General features: G+C 45.9%; 1 protein-coding gene across 4 annotated transcripts in view; it reads right to left on the bottom strand.

Annotated features, from left to right (window-relative positions):
* fbxl7 (F-box and leucine-rich repeat protein 7) overlaps positions 1 to 22,995 on the bottom strand; it is a 391,183-nt gene that overhangs the window by 16,246 nt on the left and 351,942 nt on the right. Inside the window, exon 1 of one of the 4 annotated variants that reach the window (XM_041183229.1) lies at positions 15,057 to 15,315. The exons of 2 other annotated variants lie outside the window; for them this stretch is intronic. The gene's annotated coding sequence lies outside the window, so the exon portion shown is untranslated. Of the gene's footprint in view, positions 1 to 15,056; positions 15,316 to 22,995 lie in introns of those variants that run through there. One more of the 4 variants, XM_041183230.1, reaches the window with a different exon arrangement.

Below are 22,995 nucleotides of genomic sequence, written 5' to 3'. Positions count from 1 at the left end.
AGAAAGGTTGTCTGAAGATCAACTCTATAACACTACCAGAAGGAAAATCCCATTCCCAAAGTGAAGAGACTGGAGTGCAAAATTTGTTGGTAACTCATTAGCTCAACTCTCAGAATTTTCTGGAGTCAGTATTATTACTTATTCATGGAACAATTTTCCAGCCTATTATTGGACCTGGAACTGGGAACTCACCAAAAGGGGTTGGGAAATTGTATGCATTATTAGTTATTAAAAGACTAGAGTTAAAATAGAAAGTGATACAACAATGATGCCTTTAATGTAATAAATGCCTCACGATGCTTCACAGGAGCATTACAAAGTAAAATATGACACCAAGCCACATAAAGAGATAATAAGTAAGATGACCAAAAGCTTGGTCAAAAACATAGGTAAAAGGCATTAGCAGAGGTAGAAAGTTGGAGAGGTGTAGGGAGGGAATACTGGAGCTTGGGGCCCAGGCATGGCAACCAATGATGAAACAATTAAAATCGGTGATGTTCAAGTGGCAAGAATTAGAGGAGTGCAGATATCTTGGAGGGCTATTGGTCTGGAGGAAATTTCAGAGATAGGGAGGAAGGGGTGAGGCCATGGAGGGTTTTAAAAACAAGGATAGGAATTTTAAAATCAAGACCATTACTTGACTGGAAGCCAAAATAAGTCAGCATGGACAGGGATGATTGGTGAAGGGTATGGACTTGTTGCGAGTTATGTTGGTCAACAGAGTTTTGGATGACCTCAAGTTTACCGAAGGTAGAATGTAAAAGAGCCAGGAGTTCATTCAAATAGTCAAGTCTACAGGTAACAAAGTAGCGGATGAGCTGAAACAGGGACAAATAAATTAAAGATGACTGCTGTACATTTGGAAAAAATAATCATAGTGCTTACAAAAATGTTATCCGTTTAAATTTCAATCTTTCCGAATGCTGTATTGGAGAAAAACATAGCTGGCAACATAAATGCAGACAGAGCCTGTGGACAAGTGGTGGAATGGCACAGCATACAAACTCTCTGATGGTTGATGAAATGGGAGTGTTGCTGCCTGAGGGGGTGTGTCTGTGTGCGTGCGCGTAAAGGGTTGCCTTCTTGAGGAGGACAAAGAGCATGCTTGTGGGGAGATGGCAGCTAGGTGCATTGCTATGGACATTACCTGGGAACAGGTTTGGAAGATGATGAGCTGCTAAGCTACACAACAATGCTGAATAATACCTAGGTTTGCATGGCACAAAGGACTGTCTGTCCCTTGTTCTACAATTACCGTGGATTCATCCCAAGATGTCACACAACCCCCTGCACCTCTTGCGTTGTTCATCATGAATGTCTATACTCCAGGAGGAAACATAGGCGGAATCATCCAAGAATTGCACTAGGTGCAGTAGCTGGCATGAAAAACAATAGGCGGAATTGTCCCAGATTTGCACTAAGTGCGGTAGCGGCAGGAAAAAGCACGTTTTCACATCATATTGTCCAAATCGTGCCTCATTAACTATGCATTGCCAGGGAACACACCGCTTTGATGGCAGGCGGGCACTCATTCGCCCGCTACACCATCACCACTTCATCATGCTGGGCGCAATATTTAAAATGCATCCAAGTGCACACCTCTCAGTTTTTCTAGCCCAGGACTGTTGCAAAGAAGACATGGCCCGCGAAGGCAAGAACACCTACCGCCCCCCAGTTTAACGACATGTCCCTCAAATGTCTTTTGGGCACAGTGGAGGCCTGCCATAATATCCTCTAGCCCTGCTCTGGGGGTAAGCAAGATCACCAATCCAGCATGGTGGTCAGCGCCAATGCCCTGCAAAAGAGGACAGTCACCCAGTGCCACTACAGGATGAATGGTCTCATCTGTTCCACCAGTGTAAGTCACTCTTCTCATCACTCTCAACTCGCACACTCACAAACCCATCACACATCCACAGGGATCTCACATCTCAAGGGACAGCACTAATAACTCTCACACACAACCTCACATCTTCCTTAGGCTCCTATCCTCTGGAGCTCGTGACCTCATGTGGTCCATGGTTCCATTCACCACACAAACATTCCACGCAGCACCATGTGTCCTACTCACATTCTCTCCAACTGTTTTCATGCAGGAGAAGCTGGTTCACAACAACAGGGAGAGGTCCCAGACTTGGGGTTGGGTGGCCCACATAAGGCCCCTCACTCACCCTGTGCAGACTGCCATTGCGGTGACTGCTGAGGACGTGGGGCTGTGCCTGCAGCAACAGTGAGGTCGGTGGTGAACACCCTTGTGAGGATCCTGCGCCACATCATCCCTCTCTCAAAGCAACTGTGAGTGCTCTCTCTCCTGCTTTTGACTCTGCTGCCATGTACTAATTATCTCTACATTGGTTCACAGGAAGCCAAGTGACCGACACCCTCAGCCAGCAGGTCCTTCAGCTCCATCCATGTCCTCACCTTCAACCAAGAGGACACCTCTAACATTGAAGAGCTGGAAATAAGCAGCCTGGAAGACTCATCACAGCGCTTACCCATACCCTGCACCAACGCAGAGACACAAGCCTCGGTGGGACCTAGATTTAGAACAGGCTCTGGTGCTCAATCCAGTGGTCACTGCATGGACACGTGTCTGCAGCATGAGGAGGCAGGTTCAGCCGAGCTCCCTCGGCACTCAGAGGGCTGCTGGGGATGAGGCATCTGTGAGGTCCTAGTCAGATGATGAGCCTCTAGTTTTAGCCTTCCAATTCATCCTGGAGAGTCAGCAGAAGGTGGGGGAACATCACACAAAGGTGTTGGAAACCCTCAACAGAGTGGCATGCCAGAAGTGTGTCCACCTGCTCTCTGATGAAGTGGTGCCCACATGTGCGCATATGGAGGTCTCCATGTGGAGGATAGTGGATGCCAAAGACACCCTGGTCCAGCAGAATGTGGAGATGTGCACAGAACTGCACGCCATCGTGGTAGCCATGGGTGAGTTCCTGCAATGGCAATACAAGAGGGAAATGGGGCACCTCAACATCCCCCTAGGAGCTCCTTCCCCTCAACAAGTCAGGCCGGGGCTCTCGGGCACATAAAGGGAGGAGGAGCAGCAGCTGGACACCCCTGGGTCATCCACTCAGGAATATCAGAGGCTGTCCTCTCGCTCAAGTCCCCTTTGCCTGTGACCCCCTCAGCCTCGGACTCTGTCACCGCAGAGGGAGCAGTTGGCCCACAGGAGGACAGCCAAAGCAAGCCTGGGCTTTCAAGGCCTCGGTCTCCAAAGGACCCATGCCAAAGTTACCTGAGGTAACAAGGCTAACAATTGCATGGGCTGTTTCCATCCCTGCTGCAGATGTCAGGGCAACACCTAAGACATTCAAAAGTTAAGAAATTCTGATCACAGTTGGTTGAATGGGTGAACGCATTTTGTCACTTTATAATCTGAAAATATATTCACTTTCACTGAATAATGTGTAATGGTGCCTTTCAGCTTCATTGACAAGCTTTGTGAGTCCTCCCATTGCATTGCATCCTCCCCCCCACCCACCCCCTGGCACTAGCAGTTCAGTGGCATGCAGCCGGCTCATGAGTGATTCTGGAGGGAGAAGTGAGTGTGTGGCAGGGCCTTTTGGAGCATTATACAAGCACTCTTCCACGCACGTGGATCCTTCCTGCATCATACTCATATTAACGTCCCAAGCATTTTCAATGCTGCCTGCTTGCGTTCTTTTTCAGTTGTCCATCTGAGCTGACTTGCATCTCCACCCACCCACTGATCACACTCCCATGCAGCACCAGTTCTCGCTCACACGACTCTCGTTTCACTTTTGATTTAGCAAGCATGATAGCGCTACAGTTTTTCTTGTGCTCTCCTGTCCTTTCCCCTCCCCCAGTCACCCATTCCCTTTCCCCCATCACTGTCAAACCCCCCCAGCATCACCTTCCACCTCCCCACCATAACACACCAGCCACAACCCTTTTCTTTCGGGGATGTCCAGGTGAACGTGGATGACCCCTTCCTTCCCAAAAATCCAACCTCCATCCACATTAACCTCCCAGACCTCCTCCTTCCCACCCCCCCAAGGTCCATGTCTGCCTCCGAGTCCCCACCAACCACCCTCGGCATCCCTTCTACTGATACTGTCGCACCCTCACTCTTCCATCTACAGATTCACTTGGCCCTCAGCCATTCCCATCAAACCCTCCTACCATGCCTATCCACCGTTCATGCCCCAGGAGGCAGTCATGGACTCAACAGAGCATCCCTTGCACATTCACCTGGACAATCCCCCCTCCCTACTCCTTCCCCTCTTGGAACACCTTCACCCTGCCACCGGACTCCCCGCCCCACCTTGGAACTCCTACCCTTAGACTCCACCCCACCACCCTTAGTCCATCCCCCTTCCTGACTCCTTCCTCCAGCCTTACTTCTTCTGCCAACCTTACTCCTTCCCCCTTCCTCCACACTTACTTCTGCCTCCAGCTTTACTCCTTCCCCCTTCCTGACTCCTCCTCCACATGCCCTCAAGGCCATCACACATTCATTGGCATCTCACTCACTGCCCGTTCAAGGGACTTCACCTCTCACTCTCTCACACATAACCTCACATCTACATCTGGCTTCATCTCCTCTGGAGACTGCATCCTCAACCCTCACCATCTTGAGGCCACTTACACAGATCAACATGTGCCCCCACACACACCCTGGGATATCCTCCTTCCCGAGTACAGCCCTCACCCTGCAGCCTCTTCCCTTGCCTGAGGCCACTTCTCCCCCTTCCCCAAGCAAGCCCTAGTCGTGCAGCCGTTAAAAGCCATCCCACCTTAGGCTGGTCTGGTAGGTAGAGACCTGCCCATGAGCCCCCCCTAAAAGTGATGTGGTGCTGCCTGCAAAGCCTGGCGCTGATGACCACGAGCGCTGCCTGAAGCAAGGAAGGCAAATAAACCTCGACGTCCCGAGTAAAGTGCAGCTCGCCACGTGCATGTCGTTGTGAAACATGTCAGCGTACAATCATGCTGACTTGCCTGGGTGATCCAGTATGGGGAGATAATTCGGGTGAGCAGGGCTTATAATGAGATGCTAAAGTATGGAAATTAAGTTCCCAATGTGCGGTGGCAGGAAACGCAGCTGGCTATTGACAGGTGGAGCGGACAATTGCAAACTGGTTTCACGATAGCATAAAACCGATTTTTGGCCTTCTCACCATATCGTCCGCACACCACCAAACATGCCCGCCACCAACGGGGGCAGAAAATTCTAACCACAGTCAAATTGCAGCTTACAAATTACACAGTTGACATATTCACACCCCTGACAGATTTCACCTTTAAATAATGGCATACAATTTATTGTATATTACATGATCACTTATACTGTTATTATATACATAAAAGTATGGGTAGGACGTGGGAAAGGGGGGCTGAGGTGCAGTGATGGGGGGCATGTGGGAGCAGGTGCAGAAATTCTTGCTTCCTCTAGCTCACAGAAATGAAAGCATCAAAACTTTCCTTATCTTTTTGTGGGCGGCCTTCAGCATTTTTTTAAGGGCCACAAGTTAGGCCACACTTTAGAAAGGATGTGAAGGCTTTGGGAAGGTGCAGATGAGAATGATTCTAAGGATGAGGGATTATATGTTATATGGAGAAGCTGCAGTTGTTTTCCTTAGAGCTGAGAAGGCTAAAAGGAGATTTGATAGAGGTGTTTTTATCAATTCATTCAGGGGATGTGTTGTCGCTGGCTAGGTCAGCATTTATTGTCAATCCCTAACTGCCCTTGAGAAGTTGATGGTGAGCTGCCTTTTTGAACTGTTGCAGTATATCTTGTAGGTACACCCATAGTACTGTTAGGAAGGGAGTTCCAGGATTTTGACCCAGCAACAGTGAAGGAACGGTGATATAGTTCCAAGTCAGGATGGTGTGTGGCTTGGAGGGGACTTTCCAGGTGGTGATGTTCACATACATCTGCTGCCTTTGTCCTTCTAGGTGGTAATTGCCCCAGGTTTGGAAGGTGCTGTTGAAGGAGCCTTTGTGAGTAGCTGCAGTGCATCTTGTAGATGGTGTACACTGTTGCCACTGTGGTGGAGGGAGTGAACGTTGAAGGTGGTGGATGGGATACCAATCAAGCAGGCTGCTTTGTCCTGGATGGTTTCAAGCGTCTGAGTGTTGTTGGAACTGCACTCATCCAGGTAGGCAGGGAGTATTCCATCACACTCCTAACTTTTGCCTTGTAGATGGTGGACAGGCTTTGGGGAGTTAGGAGGTTAATTACCTTCCACAGAATTCCCAGCTCCTAATCTGCTCTTGTAGCCACAGTATTTATATGGCTAGCCCAGTTCAGTTTCAGGTCAATGGTAACCCCCAGGATGTTGATAGTTGGGGATTCAACGTTGGTAATGCCATTGAATGTCAAGGGGAGATTGGGAGATAATGGGCACTACAATTTATGAAGGATATATTTGCCTTGGAGGGAGTGCAGCGTAGATTTACTAGAATGATAGACTCCAAAGGTTAAACTTACAAGGAAAGGTTACACAAACTAGAGTCGGGTTCCCTGGATTTTGAAGATTAAGGGGTGATTTGATCAAAGTTTTGAAAATATTCATGGGAATCAATAGGGTAGATAGAAACCATTTTCATTTCATGAGACATAGGCCAGAATCTTCTGGCCCCATTGGCATTGGGTGTCATGATAGATAAAGGGGGGGCCAAAATGGCAAGAAGGCCAAAAATTGGTTTAACACCATTGTGAAACCAGCTTGCGATTGTCCTCTCTGCCCATCAATAGCGTGCCACGTTTCCTGCAGCCGCACGTCGGGAATGTCATTTTAAAACATTTGCATCTAATTATAAACCCTGCCCCCACTTGAAATTTACCACCCATGTCAGGGTGACTTCAGAACAGTGTGCTACATGACTGCCTTTAGAACCTGACAGTCTGAACTTCGAGGGGAACACGGAGATAGGTGCACACATTCTAGTGCAGCGCTTGTGAGCATTGCCCACAGGACATCAAGGAAGAGGTGCTGCACACACGCAAGTCGTTAGTTTCTGCATGCAGATGAAGATGCACAGCAAGTCGTCACTCGTACGTGCCACTCTAGACCCAGGGTCCATAGATGGCGCCTGTCATTCCTGCAGATGACTGAGAACCAGTGTTGCCGAAGACTGTGTATGTCTAGAGAACTGCTGCAGGATTTGGCACCACAAGGGCATGGAGGGCATCCACTGCCAGTGGCTGTGAAAGTGACCGTGGCACTCAATTTTTACACCAGTGGCTTCTTCCAGGGCTCGACAAGTGACCTGTGCACGATAAGGCAAGCCTCCATGCACAAGTGTATCCAGGAGGTCATGGATGCCATCTTGTGAAGGCACAGAAATTTGTGCATTTTGCCCGGGATCAGGAAAGCCAGGAAGCAAGAGCACTGGGATTTGCACAGATCTCTGGCTTTCTACAGGTGCAGGTGCCATCAACTGCACTCATGTGGCTCTTAGATCTCTGTGACAACACACGGTCAACTACATCAACCGCAAGGGTTGAATGTTCAGCTCGTTGAATGTTCAGCTGGTCTGTGATCACCACAATCACATCCTACAGGTCTGTGCATGATTCCCAAGGAATGTTCATGACTAGTACATCCTTAGCAGGTCTCAGTTCCCTGATATCTTCCAGAGTCCAGAGAGCTGCAGGGTTGGCTCCTCGGGGACAAGGGCTACCTATAGAGGACATGGCTGATGACAACCGTGCGGTGGCCTCAGACTGCAGCAGAGCAATGGTATAACAAGGCTCATGACTCAACTTGGACTTTGGTGGAGCAAATGATAGGCATCTTGAAAATGAGGTTCTGGTCCAGTGGAGCATTGCAATACAGTCCACCGAGGGTGTCGCACATCATTGTCGCTTGCTGCGCTCACCAAAATGTGGTGCTCTAATGTGGGGTGGACATGGCTGAGGAGGAGATGGAGGACCTATACATATCCTCCGATGAGGAGGATGTCGAAGAGGATGATGACAGTGAGTTTCTCGAAGGTGAGGATACTGGCAATGAGGCCATCACACAGCAAGTACGAGGCATGCACGCTCGGGAGTCCCTCAAAGTCACAAGGTTCATGGAGGGTGATGACGAGATGCACTGAGGACAGTCCTGACATCCTCACCTTGCATCCGTGAACATTTGACTCCTGCTTGATTGATGGCACCGCATATACCCTCAGTGCTCAGACTCATGACATGGAGACACAGTGGAGGCCCAAAAGTCATTAGATTCCAGGAGGGTGATGACGACATGCAGTGAGGATACTTCATAGATCTTCATATTGCCTCTGTAAATGTCTGACTCCTGTCTGGCTGAGGGTAGTTCGCTTGTGCTCTGTGATCAGTGTCATATTATGGTGATGCAGGTGTGAAACTTTAAATGCACCTGACTCTTTGCCAGCCTTCAGCACCTGACCCCTTCAGGAGCACAGTGTCACCGGTCACAGATGCTGACGAGATAGGGGCCAGACCCCCTTAAAGCTGAGAGCACACAGAGAGAATGACGGAACTCTGTGATGCCTGCCCACGACATTCTGGCAGCAATGACAAGCACCATCAAGGGGCAGGCATCACTAATGTGTCCAGTGAGTGTGAAGCTGGACCATCACTTTGGTCTGAAAGTTACATACTGCACAGGGAAGCGGCCCTGGACTGAGACACCTGCCTTTATCTTGCGCAGGAACCAAGGTTTCACATCTGAGTGATACAAACACTGCTCATCATAACAAGGAGCCATAGGCAATTTTTTTAAAACTTCATTCACGGGTTGTGGGCTTCGCTGAATGAGCCAGCATTTATTGCCCGTCCCTAATTGCCCTTGAGAAGGTGGTGGTGAGCTGCCTCCTTGAACCACTGCAGTCCATGTGGTGTAGGTATAACCACAGTGCTGTTAGGAAGGGAATTCCAGGATTTTGACCTAGCGACAGTGAAGGAATGGTGACATATTTCCAAGTCAGGATGGTGAGTGTCTTGGAGGGGAACTTCCAGGTGGTGGTATTCCCATCTATCTGCTGTTCTTGTCCTTCTAGGTGGTAGTGGTCATGGGTTCATGTAAGGAGCCTTGGCAAATTCCTGCAGTGCATCTTATAGATGGTGCACACTGCTGCAACTGTGCTTCAGTGATGGAGGGAGTGAATGTTTGTGGATGTGGTACCAATCAAGTGGGCTGCTTTGTCCTGGGTGGTGTCAAACTTCTTCAGTGTTGTAGGAGCTGCACTCATCCAGGCAAGTGGGGAATATTCCATCACACTCTTGACTTGTGCCTTGTAGATGGTGGACAGGCTTTGGGGAGTCAGGAGGTGAGTTACTCGTCGCACAATTCCTAGTCTCTGACCTGCTCTTGTAGCCACAGGAGACATTCTTGGGAGTTTATTTAAAATAGTTAACATTAAGTACAGGCCATTAATACCCATGCCCAGGCTATGCATCTACATCTTCTTAAGCTTCCTAACCCTGCCTCCACATCTTGGTGCTTCCCTGACCTCCACAGTGGATGTGGAGGCAGCCTACTGACTGGTACACCCTGTCTGTCATGACTTCGGCAGCGTCCTCTGGAGGGCTAAGACCTGAAGGACCCTGACCTGCTTTCAGGGTCCTGCTGTGTGGCAGTGACAGCCTCCCCAGCCTGTGGAGCTGGAGCTGCTGTGGTCTTGGGAAGAGGGGATTCGGATGGGCTGGATACTCCCTGAGTCACCTGGGTGGATGGCCCAGGGTATGCACCTGCTGATCCTCCTCCCTATGGGTGCCGAGGGCCCCTGGCTGACTCCTTGAGGAGAAGAAGCTGGAATGAGATCGAGCTACCCCATGCCCCTCTCACGTTGATACTGTTGGAGGCCAGCTATGGCGTCAATGATGGAGTTCAGCCTGCGCTGTTGTGCAGGAGCAATGTTCTGGACTAAGGTCTCCATGGTTACTGCCATCCTACCATTGTTGACCTCGGTGCATTGGCATGCCAGCACTATCACCTCAGACTGAATGCAGATGGACTCCTCCATTGTGCCTTGCAATCTGAGGAATGCAGCAGACATCCCTTCTTGATGTTCCTGAGCTTGCCTTTGCAGCTCCAGCAACTGAGGTATGACCAAGTCCAGAGGCTCCTCATCTGACTCGGATTCAGCAGGTTTCTGGCTTCCACCAGTCTTCCGAGTGCCAGAAACCTGGGAAGTCCTTGCTGCAGCCTGCTGTGTGATGTGCTCACCAGATTGTGGCCCTCAGGCTACTCTTGAACATGATCCCACAGGTGTGTGTGTCCCGATGCTGGTGGAGGGTGTGGGTGAGCGTTGTGATGGGTCTTCAATGAAGGTGTCATCAGATTCCTCTTTGAGGTGTCTTTGGGGCTTCAGTTGAGGACCTGGTTTATGGACCCCTTTGGCTGCTTCGCAGTTGTGCCTGCCAAAGCAAGGAGAGATAATTAGTACATGGCAGGGGAGCGCAGAACAGGGGAAGTCACTCACAGCATGGTTGTCTGATGGATGTTGCATGCTCATCCTCACTAGGTTGAGTGCCACTGACCTCACTGTCAGCACAGGAACGTCGCCGGCCAGCTGGATGATTCTATTTTCTGTGGGGACTTAGATGTCAGGCAATCCTCCACCTGTCTGCGACTTCTCCCTTTTGTTGTGTGCCAGCTTGTCCTGCATGAAAACAGATGGAGAGAGTGTAAACAGGATGCCTGCCAGGCCAGATGATAAGGATGCCTGGCATGTGTGGGTGGTGAGTGGTGCCATCGATGCGATCCACATGGCAGATGAAGATGTGTGTGAAAGAGGGAATGGTGATGTCCCTTGAACTAGCTGTGATTGAGATTCCTGTGGGTGTGTCATAGGTTTGAGTGTGTGTGAGTTGAGAGTGACGAGATAAGTTACTTACCCTGGCAGAACGGAGGAGATCATTCACCCTCTTTCAGCAATGGTAGCTGTCCTCTTTCGCAAGGCGTTGGCGCTGACTACCGCTGCCTCCGCCTCCCATGCTGGATTGGTGAGCTGGGGTGCTGGTCTTCGCCCAGAGCGGGGGTAGAGGACTTCACGGCGTGCCACCAGTAGGCGCTCGAGGGAGGCATCGCTAAATTTGGGGGCAGCATATTTTCTCCCTTTGGCAGCCAAGACTTTGCAGCAGCTTCCTATCCCTTGAAGAGTGTTAGCTCTGTGATTGGGCACCTTTTAAATATGGTGCCCAGATTACTGATGGCATGAGGTGATGGTAGGGAGGGCAAATAAGAGGCCACCCCACCGGCGATCCAAATTGTTTCCTAGGAATGCTTTTGGAATGAGGTGCTGGGAAGATTTTTTTAAAAGTTTGAGAGAGGTCACCATCATCTTGAAGCACCCTCTCAATTGCTTAGTCTCCATTACAGGCTGCAGCTGATCTCAAGCTGGAAGGTCTCGTGAATATCTGCTATTGTGGCCGGCGAGTAAAACATCCTTTTTCCTGCCCATTACTGCACTTTGTGCAAATCTGGGACAATTCCGCCCATTGCCTAAAAATTGAGCCGGAACTTTCAGGAGTGAAATAAAAATTGAAAAGGCTGGAAATACTCAACAGGTCTAGCAGCATTTCTGATGAGAAAAACAGAGTTCAGGGGCAGAATTTCTGAGTCCCGCCAATGGTGGAAACGGAAGCAGATAGTGCCTAAAAATACCGGTGCCGGCCAGCATGCAGGTAACCTGGTTCCCGCATTGGCCATTCTTGCCGAGCAGGGTTCGTGGCCCATAACTGGGCAGCCAGTTAGGCTCTTTAAGGACCCTGTTAAACACACTTAAAGGAGGCTGACTTGGGTTTTCCAGTTGGCGTGTATTTTCCCAACCCAGCAGGGTCAGGTTGGGGGGGGGGGGGGGGGGGGGGGGGGGGGGGGGGGGGGGGGGGGGGGGGGGGGGGGGGGGGGGGGGGGGTGGTTGTGTGTGTGTGTGTGCAGTTTAATTGCTTAGAGGCAATTTCTAATAACAAGCACGTACAACAGGCAAGCCACCTTTGTGCGGGAGTGGGGGTGTGGTGCAGAGTTTCAATCCCTCCGCAGGCTGGCCTTTGCCACATCCAGGCAGGTAAGGAGGGTTTGAGGCCTGCCACTGGATTCCGAGCCTCTGACCTGCTCTTGTAGCCACAGTATTGATATGACTAGTCCAGTTCAGTTTCTGGTCAATGGTAACCCCCAGGATGTTGGTAGCGGGGAATTCAGTGTTGGTAATGCCATTGAATGTCAAGGGGAGATGCTTGGGTTCTCTCTTATTGGAGATAGCCACGAAGGGCACAGCGGTGGCCTGGCTGTTATATCTGCTTTTTACTTAAAATTTTTAAAAGGTTTGTAAGAGGTCAACATCATCTTGAAGCACCCTCTCAGTTGCTTATTCTCTATTGCAGGCTGCTGCTGTTCTCAAGCTGGAAGGTCTCCGATTGGCCCTGCAACTTTGAAAGCTCACCTGCCACTCTTACTTGGACACGGAACCTGTCTCAATGCCAATTAAAGGGGCACCTCCATGAAATTCCCAAAGAGCAATTGTATTCCCCAGGGATGGGTTCAGGACCTGGAAGCAGTCCGAATGCCTGTTTCCTGCTCTCAAAGTGAAAATTCAGCCTCTTAACTCTATTGGTTGCTCCTTAGATGTTACCAGGCCCGCTGAATATCTCTAGCATTTTCTGTTTTTATTTCAGATTTCCAACATCCGCAGTATTTGGATTTCAGGAGTGAAGCTGGGAAAAACTTCTATATACAAAGGGTGTTCAAAGTTTAGAACTCTCTTGCCAAGGTAGTTGATGTTAGGTCAATTGTTAACTTTAAATTTGACAATGATAGGATTATTGTTGTCTAAAGGTATTAAGGTGGGTATATGGAGTTAGACAGATCAAACATGATCTCATTGAATGGCCGAACAGATTAGAGGGATTAAATAATACTCCTGTTCATACGCAATTGCTAGTCCGAGCAATTATTTCATTCACTGGTTCTTAGGTATAAATACAAAAAGACACTACTTGCTTTCTTATTTCAAATGTGCCCTGCCAGGCACTGCTTCAGACTGGAAAATTACCATTAGAAATAGCTAAATAAATTTGAGAGCATACTGTGGATTATTTGCATATACCATGCCTATTCCTACTTGTGGAGGCAAGAAATGATGTGGAGTACATTTTGAATAGGTCATGAATTTACAATGCATCAGGTATGTTTCTTGTTACTGTGTATAATGCTGTGTATTCCTCCATCCCTAACTGTTTGCTCAAAGTCCCCTGTCAGGAAGGGAAAAATTAAGTATGCCTGGCCTTATGATAAATAGGTAAAGTGAGTCGTCTAATGAGGCTGGAATGAACTCCTGAACTGACAGCTGTCAAAATGCTGAACTACAATATGATATTGTAAGGCCAAAGTGGGGTCTGCTGCTACATTTACCTATGGTCCTACAATTATTTTTATATATGAGGGGAAATGTGGAAATGGCTGTGAGGAAGCACTGCTTTACTGCTGCAAACCCTATGTAACATGATCCCAGTAGTACACACACTAAAAATCTGTCTTTCCTTTGGGGTGAGTGGCATGCTTTGTTGCAAAGGTTCAGATTGTTCCAATGTCATGCTTTTGAACAATGTGTAACATTTTAAAATGTGAACAAATTAAATTATTTTAGACACAATAAGAGCTTCTCATTTTGGATTTGTCATCTACAGGGGCTTTCAACTGCACACTCACTGGACAATTAAGCTCAGTATGGTTTTGGTATTCTGTCACTCCCCTAAAGGGTTATAATAGTCTTAAAAGCACCTCCATGGAATGTATGTTTGACAAAAGTACATTAGGATAGCTGTATGTTAGTTTAAAGAGGCATCATCAGTACCCTTAGCACTACTAATTGGTAAAGCCCTTCCAACTCTGTCATTGCAACAGCAAACAGCATAATATTAAGGGACCTCTACATTATGCTTGGGACAGCTGCATGTTATGCCAGGTCTCCAAAGCTTTCATGCAATTTCTGGAGCTGAACTTATGAATTAACTGGCCAGTTAATCTGTTTCTTGTGGTATTGGCTGAGGGGGTAAATGTTCAGCAGAACTCCCATGTTCTTCTTCAAAGAGTGTCCATTGACATGTCCACCCGACAGGCAGATAGGATCTCAGTTTAACATCTCAACTGGCAATGCAACACTACCTCAGTACCACAATGAAGTGTCAGCTTAGATTATGTGCTCATACCCTAGCATTTGGGTATCTTCTGACTCAGAGGGTGGCAGGAATAGCATATTTGGTTCTCTAAACAAGGGTTCTCAACATTTTTGCTTTTGAGGCCTCCTCCCTTGTTAAAAATGTTCCACGAACTCCTATTAACACAAGTATTCTTCTGTATAAAGATTATACAACTAAATGTATTTTTTATTGTTTTTGTTTTAATTGTTGCGAAACTGGTTGCCGGTGATGAGCAACAATTCTGTCAAGATGTGGAACTATCTTTGACAAGTCACGTACATGTCGTGGTGAATGCTCACCATGACTCAGTACTTTGTATTCATTTGTATCATTGCTGAAAACCCAGCTCTGCTTAAGTATGTCATGCTAAATGGGACAAACATTTCAGTGCTGCAGAAGAATCAGTGCCATATTTAGTTGCACCGTAGCCAACATGATTCTGCCTCATGTAATGTTCAGATAAATGCACTTTCCAACAGAGGTCACTGGATGTCGATCAGGAGTGGCAATCCTGGCTAACTTTGTTTTACCCTTCCAACTGATGCTGGAGGAATCCTTACTGCTGTTCAACTCAGGACAAAGCCCAGCCATTTACCTGGGACGCTCCTGTGCTGGTATGGCATCGGTTGAGGCCTATATCTTTGCTATATATTTACATGTATTACACAACACACACTAGATTACAATCCCCATAAGAAAACTGTAAACCAAAATAACCAAATTTACCAAGCAGCCCGCAAATGAAGAAATTGCCAACAAGGTTCCACTTCTGTCGATTTTACTTTCACATGAATCAGAATACATGTAAAATAAAATTAATTATTAGGCAAATTATGGTTTGTACAAACTATAAATTATACCTGGAATAGCAGATAAAACAAAGACTATCTCATGAAATAACAAGCATTCATACCACTCCCTGCACAAATATGAGCAGTCTCACAGTCTTTCCAACTCAGTCTCCAAAACGTAGGATCTCTCACTTTTCTCACTTAATGGATTTGGTCCTTGGGTCACTTGCAATGTAGCTCACTCCGTCTGAGTCCACTGGAGAGAGTTGTTACTTGAAATGCACACTCTTGCAGAACTTCCTTAGCTAGGTTCACAACAGTCTTGATGGCACAGATTCCCTGGTGACTATTTAATCTGACTCTTCTAACAAATCTTGTTAAACAACCTGGTCGGCTCTGGCAACACTGAAGCATAGCTGTGGAATTGTCAAACTCACAGTCCTTCTCTAACCCTGTCTTCAGTTTTCTGTCCTTATAACTGCATTACACACTTAACTCCTTGTAAATGTGCCTTCTCTATTTTTCCCTTGCTGCAGCTCTCCTATCTGCCCAACCACATGGCTTCTGTCTTATCTTCTTCCCTGATGGTAATGCTTCCAGGTCACATGGACCAGTATGTCTTATTATCCAATTACAATTGATCCAATTACAAGTGATTTAATATTCTTAAAAGTCATTTTCAAACAATTACAGATTCCCTAGGCGTTTTAAAGAAATTACAAATTTCCTTACTGTATTGTTTCTGGGTCAAATGTTGTCACAACTTTCAATATAGGAGCCCGCTATAACTGAATGTATTGCCAAGCAATTTGGTTTGACTGTCACAACACATCAACTTCAACTTTTGTTTCTAAAAATATGCAAAAATGTCTACAGAGACACACACATACACACCTTTCTATGAAAGTAAATTGATTCAAGCCATTTGTATAGATCCTCCATCAAACCAGGAGCTCCTATATCACAGCTGACATTATTTGTATTAGTAGTCACATCCTGTCTTAATCTCCCCATATATACTTTATATGTAGTCGACTGTTGAATGGACACATCTCAATGCAAATACAAACGTAGTGAAAGCAGCTTCTATTAATTACTCAGATGGCAATGAAAGAGAAAACCCAATGAAAGAAAGAAAATGAAAGGAGGATTGTTTAATTTAGAAAAAGCACAAGCGATTGGATTGAAAAATATATATATATAACAGACTTTGGGGGAATTAAAAACTAAAACTGACTGACTGTTAGGCTTGGTCCCTGTACTGAGTTTTTTTTTCTCTCATGAAGGTAAATTCTCAGACAACATTCAGATTGTTAAGACATACTAAAGAACTTGGTGATAAAATTATGAAACTTATGATCAAAGTTCACTGAACAGCTGTGTGGAAATGGTCAGCAGCGATTTGAATGAATGGAAGAGGGAAAAGTGCACATGTCCCTCCCAAAGATAATGACCAATAAAAACAGACACATATTAAAAGCAAGTTTTAAATTTATCCAACTCATCTCTTTTTAAAAGCAGATGCGAGGGAATGGGGAAAGTTTTGAGTTTGAGTATGAAAAACAACTGAAATAGCTTTGCTGAGGATATTTTTGGTGACTGGAGAAGATCATTGAGGGAAAATATAACAGTTTGTAAGTTTTAAAAAAGTACACCTCCTTTAATCGGGGAGAGACAAAGTCGCATTGTAACCAATTCTGAGACTTGCAGATATACTTTCCATTTTAAGATGAGGATTATGACATTATTTTTGGCGGACCCCTTGAAAACTCCTTGCAACTTGAAAGGGGGTGGGGGCACAGATCATTGTTCTATATGTTTGTATAATTATATAATAACACAATACAAACATTTTGTTCCAGAAACTCGACTGCTACCACTGAGCCAAGCTGACACAAGTTAGAAATTTACGCTTTCTATTTTATAGACTTGATTTTCTAGGCAGGTTTCTCAGAGGAAACAGTGAACTTTATTTACAGGGCTTCAGCAGCAGTTAAATGCTTCCATCAAGAGCCACAACTAGACACAAACACCGCCCTAAGGTTTCCCATGCTTCGGGCTGATTCATTCACACTGTCACGTGATACTATACAGTACAATGAGTCTTAAAGCTACAGTCACTACATTCCTTAAAGCTACAATTACGACATTCTACCTCCTGAGCTCACCTCTCTTACAGATGCAAAGGAATCCAAAAATATGCACCTGTTTCCTCTCTCCAAGAACAGTCTGATTCAAAAACATTTCCAACATCTTAACTGACCTTTTCTACATTAAAAGTGCAATCTAAATGCAAGGTGTTATTTTTGGTTTTAATGAACCAAAACCAGACCATTAAAGCATGACATCTAATCAAACTCATGGGCCAGGATTTTACGGCCCCACTGCAGCGTGTCTCCCCCCTCCCCCCCCCCCCCCCCCCCCCCCCCCCCCCCCCCCCCCCCCGGTGGATGCAGTTAGCCACTTAAATCTTTATTCAGTTCGGCAGGACCGTAATATCCCGCCGGGCAGGAGGGGCCGTAAAATCCTGGCCATGATTTATTTCAAGAATATAATGCTATTCCACCTTCTATCCTCAAAGTCACACGCACCTGTCTTTTTTTTACAACACGCCACGTTCTTAAAAAAAGGGTTATAAACAAGTAATAAGCATTAGTTCTACAAATATATATGTTGTAAAGAACATAACCTGCTGTTCTTACTAACTGCAACAATTTATCACATTAATCAGGTCTGACTGGGTCCTGCTCTAACCCCACCCAGCTGCTTCACTCTCCAACTCCCCAGCCCCCTGCTGCTCTCTCTGTGTGAATAGTTCAGAGACACTAAAGAGTTGGCTGTTTCCCCAGAAATGACCAAACGATAAACTATGGCGTTATTGTTTGGTCAACTGAAAAGGAAATCTGGAAAGCTACATCATCAGGATTGTTGTGGCCTGAAGGAGAGAGGGTTCATAGAAGTGTGCCTTGCTGATGATAATCATACCTGCGAAAGTCAAAGATGAAAGCCATTGTTGGATATGACTCCTGGCCTATCTTGCATGAATAAAGACAGCATATTGTGCTAGTGATGTACTGTCAAATTTGTGGGGGTGATGTGAATGCTTGTGGTTATGTAAGATGTATCTTCGTTATATTGACTACTTGAAGTGAAATTTACCTTCGTATTTGAAGTATCATTTGCCTGTTAATTCATGTGTAATTTGTGCCCGTTCTGATTTATGTTAAAGTAAAAGCCACAAATCTGGAATCTTGCTGGTAATCACTTCATTTGGGGGTCAGTCAGTAAATTGGATTGTTTTGGTTTAGGGTTTCACCAGCGGGATCATAACAGTATATAAGAAATTACAGTGATGCACATAACTATATGTTTGGTGGCAATTTTTTTTCAGCATTTCCAGTGAGTGGCTATTAAGTGTAATTATTTAATTACTTATATATAGTTAATTATATTAATTACAGCATAAAGTAGTTAGGAATACAAAAGGCCTTTAGATATAACAATGCATTTCTTTTTTCATATAAGAAGTAGTTGTGGCATGATCTAAAGTAGTCCCATGGATGAGGGAATACAGTTTACAGGGAGTTGCTGGGGAAGTTGGGGTTGATCTCCTTGGAACAGAGAAGGTTAAGATGGAATTTGATAGAACTATTTAAAATTAAGAAAGGTTTAGATAGTGTAAATAAAGCAAAACTGTTTCCAATGGCTGAAGGGTTGATAGCCAAGAAGGCACCCGTACAGAATGATTGGTGGAAGAACCAGAGGCAACATAAGAATTTATTTTTATGCAACGAGTGGTGAGGATTTGGAATGCTCTGCCTGACATGATAGTGGAAATAGATTCAATAGAAGTCTTCAAAAGGGAATTGGTTAAATAGTTGTACAATCAAAAATTGCAGGGTTATGAGGAAAGAGTGGGAGAATGGAACTAACTGGATTGCTCTTTGAAAGAGCCAGCACAGACTCAATGGGTTGAATGGCCACCTTTTGCACTGCACTACTCTATGATTTACAACTCAGCACTTCCAAATTATCGGCACAGAACAATATAGGTAGAGGCTGTGAGGATCTTCAAGACCACCTAATCTCTGCCTGTTAAAGCAGAGTTAGGGCTATGAATATTATACAATTCAGTGCTTTGCAATAAAATATTTCAAAGGAAATATTTATTTTATATTTTTCTTTGCCAGCTAAGTTCTAACATGGCAGTCCTCCAGAATTAACTTAGCTTACATTAATGAGCATGATGCCACACTACTTTTCATCTTACTTTTTCTTCTTAAAATAAAATGTATTCTGGATAACACAATGGAGCTGATACTGGACCAGAAATGGAGGCTGTGGGTGGTCTATGCATGGGAAAGCTCATACTGTAAGTGAGATCACCCACCAGGTGACCTCTGTGTCATTGGCAATCTTAAAAGGAAGCCTGAGATTGGACATTTAAATGGTGATATGGTCCAACAAAAATAAGATGTTTAACACTAACTTTCCTTGTATTAAGTTATAATCTGCAAAATTTATGGTATGGGAAGTCTAATATGCAGGCCAGGGAGAGGCCCTCGCTATTGTTAGGTATTTACTGCAATGATATTTACTGGATAACTCATAGCCTGTAGTGCACTTTGTCTGGATCCCTTTATTCAATGAATGCTCAGGTTCATCTGCTCAGAGGACTTTGAAAAAAATCTAAATGCCTGTTCCATATGCATTCTTTATGATCAAAAACAACAAAATACTGTAATACTGCCTTATTGTGGTGAAGATCTCACATGTAGCTGGACAATGTGACGATTCTGCCGACCCAATTGTTACCTCCATAGAATATAAAAAAGTAAAATGAAGTTGTCAATCAGATCTTAATCGGTCATGTCAAATATATATTGGCAGATGAATTGCCTGCAGAATGTGTTGAAGGGACCAGTACCCAGGCATTGTGGAAGTGTTAGTTCAGCCATTCACATCCTGTTACCGCTACATGGTGAGATTCCGGAATAAATTTGCTTTTAAAATACAGTGCAGAAGTAACATGCAAGTAAGCTAAAATAAAATGCATCAAATGATAAGCTACTGCCTGACCAGGTAATATGAAAACACAAAAGATCAATCTTATTGACAGAAATGTGCTTAGTTTTCTAAAACTGATTGATGCTAAACATTTATTTCAACCCATTAAGAACCAATTTCCTCAGGTTAAAGATCAAGCAGCAAGAGTAAAGTTAATTTGAATGGTTTACACTTGAAACATTTTTTGAGCACAAATTTCTTGTGACACAAATAGGGAATTCAGGTGACACCGTAAATCACAAAGCATCTGAAACAAAATCCCAAGTTTTCTCCAAAAAATATAACAAATTACAATATTACTATTCCTCCATCTTCCTTAACCGAGGTTTTCTACCCACGGTCGTTGACAGGGCCCTCCACCGTGTCTGGCCCATCTCCCGCGCATCCGCCCTCACGCCTTCTCCTCCCTCCCAGAAACATGATAGGGTCCCCCTTGTCCTCACTTATCACCCCACCAGCCTCCACATTCAAAGGATCATCCTCCGCCATTTCCACCAGCTCCAGCATGATGCCACCACCAAACATATCTTCCCTTCACCACCTCTGGCAGCATTCCGTAGGGATCGTTCCCTCCATGACATCCTGGTCCACTCCTCCATCACCCCCTACTCCTCAACCCCCATCTACGGCACCACCCCATGCATACGCAAAATATGCAACACCTGCCCCTTCACTTCCTCTCTCCTCACCGGCCAAGGGCCCAAACACCCCTTTCAAGTGAAGCAGCATTTCACTTGCATTTCCCCCAACTTAGTCTACTGCATTCGTTGCTCCCAATGCAGTCTCCTCTACATTAGAGAGACCAAACGTAGACTGGGCGACCGCTTTGCAGAACACCTTCGGTCTGTCCGCAAGAATGACCCAGATCTCCCTGTCGCTTGCCATTTTTACACTCCACCCTGCATTGTTCCAGTGAAGAACAGCACCTCATCTTCCAACTAGGCACTTTACAGCCTTCCGGACTGAATAACGAATTCAACAACTTTAGATCTTGAACTCCCTCCTCCATCCCCACCCCCTTTCCATTTCTTCCCCCTCCCTTTTGTTTTTTCCAATAATTTATATAGATTTTTCTTTTCCCACCTATTTCCATTATTTTTAAATCTATACCTTTTATGCTCTTTTAGTCTTATTTCTCCCCACTCCCACTAGAGCTGTACCTTGTGTGTCCTGCCATCCATTCTTAATTAGCACATTCCTTCAGATAATATCACCATCTTCAACACCTCCTTGTTCTTTTGTCTGTGACATCTTTTGATTATCTGCTCCTATCACTGCTTGCTTGTCCCTACAACCACCACCCCCCCACTTCTCTCCCCCACCTTAAACCAGCTTATATTTCACCCCTCTTCTATTTTTACTTAGTTCTGTTGAAGGACTCAAAACGTCAACTTTGTTCTTCTCCGCCGATGCTGCCAGACCTGCTGAGTTTTTCCAGGTATTTCTGTTTTTGTTTTGGATTTCCAGCATCTGCAGTTTTTTGTTTTTATCTCTGTGTTTAATTGGCTGCCACTTCTCTTCAAGAAATGCCTACCTTGAAGAAGTATTGCTCTTCTCTCTGACAGGATTTCCATATCTCTCTTTTGCCTTGTTCACCTTCATTGCTTTCCATTTCTCTCCTGGTATTTTACAAGGTGAGAACTAAAACCCGCTTTCACAGCCATATCTCCTTTCTCAGTGACTGTCTCCACCTCCGACTTACCCCACGTGGATTTCAACTGAAATTCCATCCCTCATGTTTCGAACCCACCCAGGATTACAGGTATCTCCGGCACATAAAACGTTTCTCGGACTGCTATTCCCATCGCATTCTGAGATCCACACTCAGTGCCATGCTGCGCCATATGAACACACTCGACCTCGCCCTCCAGCAGCACCGCCGCACCCTTTTTCAAAGCTGTGCGTGCCCCCAGTTTCATTTTATTCTTCGTCTCATCTGACGCCTCAACAAGAAACTTTTTCTCTTACTCTCAAGTGCTAAGGAACGCAAGCTCCAACAACTCATCGACACTAACACCCATCTAGGACCCTCCACCCTGCCTGTCCCTCCGACCCCACCCCATCTTCCAATCCCAGCCCCGGCCGTGTATTCAATATACCCCCTGACCTTCCCCTCTCCGACGCTGAACGTTCGGTGCACAGCAAAGGACTTAGTTTCATACCCTTATGCCCTCATCTCAATGAATTTTGGGCTCGGCACAATGCTGAACTCTTCTAAAGCCGTCTTCGTCTCCGGGCTCACTTTTTTGGGCAGGAATCCTCTCCCTGTTCAACGGATCCTTTTACCCACCTCCAATATTCTCCCTCCACCTGAACCCCTCCCTCTGGACTCTTACCTTCTCTTGATCTTTTCATTGAGAACTGTTGGCGTGACATTACTCGTCTCAATTTCTCTGCTCCTCTCACCCATTCTAACCTGTCTCTCTCTGAACTTACTGCACTCCGTTCTTTCAGGTCCAACCCTAACATTGTCATTAAACCTGCTGACAAGGGTGGTGCTGTTCTTATCTGACGCACTGACCTCTACCTTGTGGAGGCTGAGCGTCAACTCGCAGACACTTCCTCCTACCTCTCCCTGGACCATGACCCCACCATTGAACATCAAGCCATCGTTTCCAGGACTGTCACTGACCTCATCTACTCTAGAGATCTTCCTCCCACAGCTTCCAACCTGTTAGTCATCCAATCTCGGGCAGCCCACTTCTACCTCCTACCCAAAATCCACAAACAGGACTGTCCCGGTAGACCGATTGTGTCAGCCTGTTCCTGCCCCACGGAACTCATTTCTCGTTATTTTGACTCCCTTCTCTCTCCCCTTGTCCAGTCCCTTCCTACCTACATCCGTGATTCCTCTGACACCATAAGTCACATCAACAATTTCCAGTTCCCTGGCCCCAACCGCCTCCTCTTCACTATGGACATCCAATCCCTCGACACCTCCATCCCCCACCAGGATGGTCTGAGGGCTCTCCGCTTCTTCCTCGAACAGAGGCC

The sequence above is a fragment of the Carcharodon carcharias genome, chromosome 3, assembly GCF_017639515.1.
Source record: "Carcharodon carcharias isolate sCarCar2 chromosome 3, sCarCar2.pri, whole genome shotgun sequence".
NCBI lineage: Eukaryota > Metazoa > Chordata > Chondrichthyes > Lamniformes > Lamnidae > Carcharodon > Carcharodon carcharias.
This window is presented reverse-complemented; position numbering and strand designations above follow the sequence as displayed.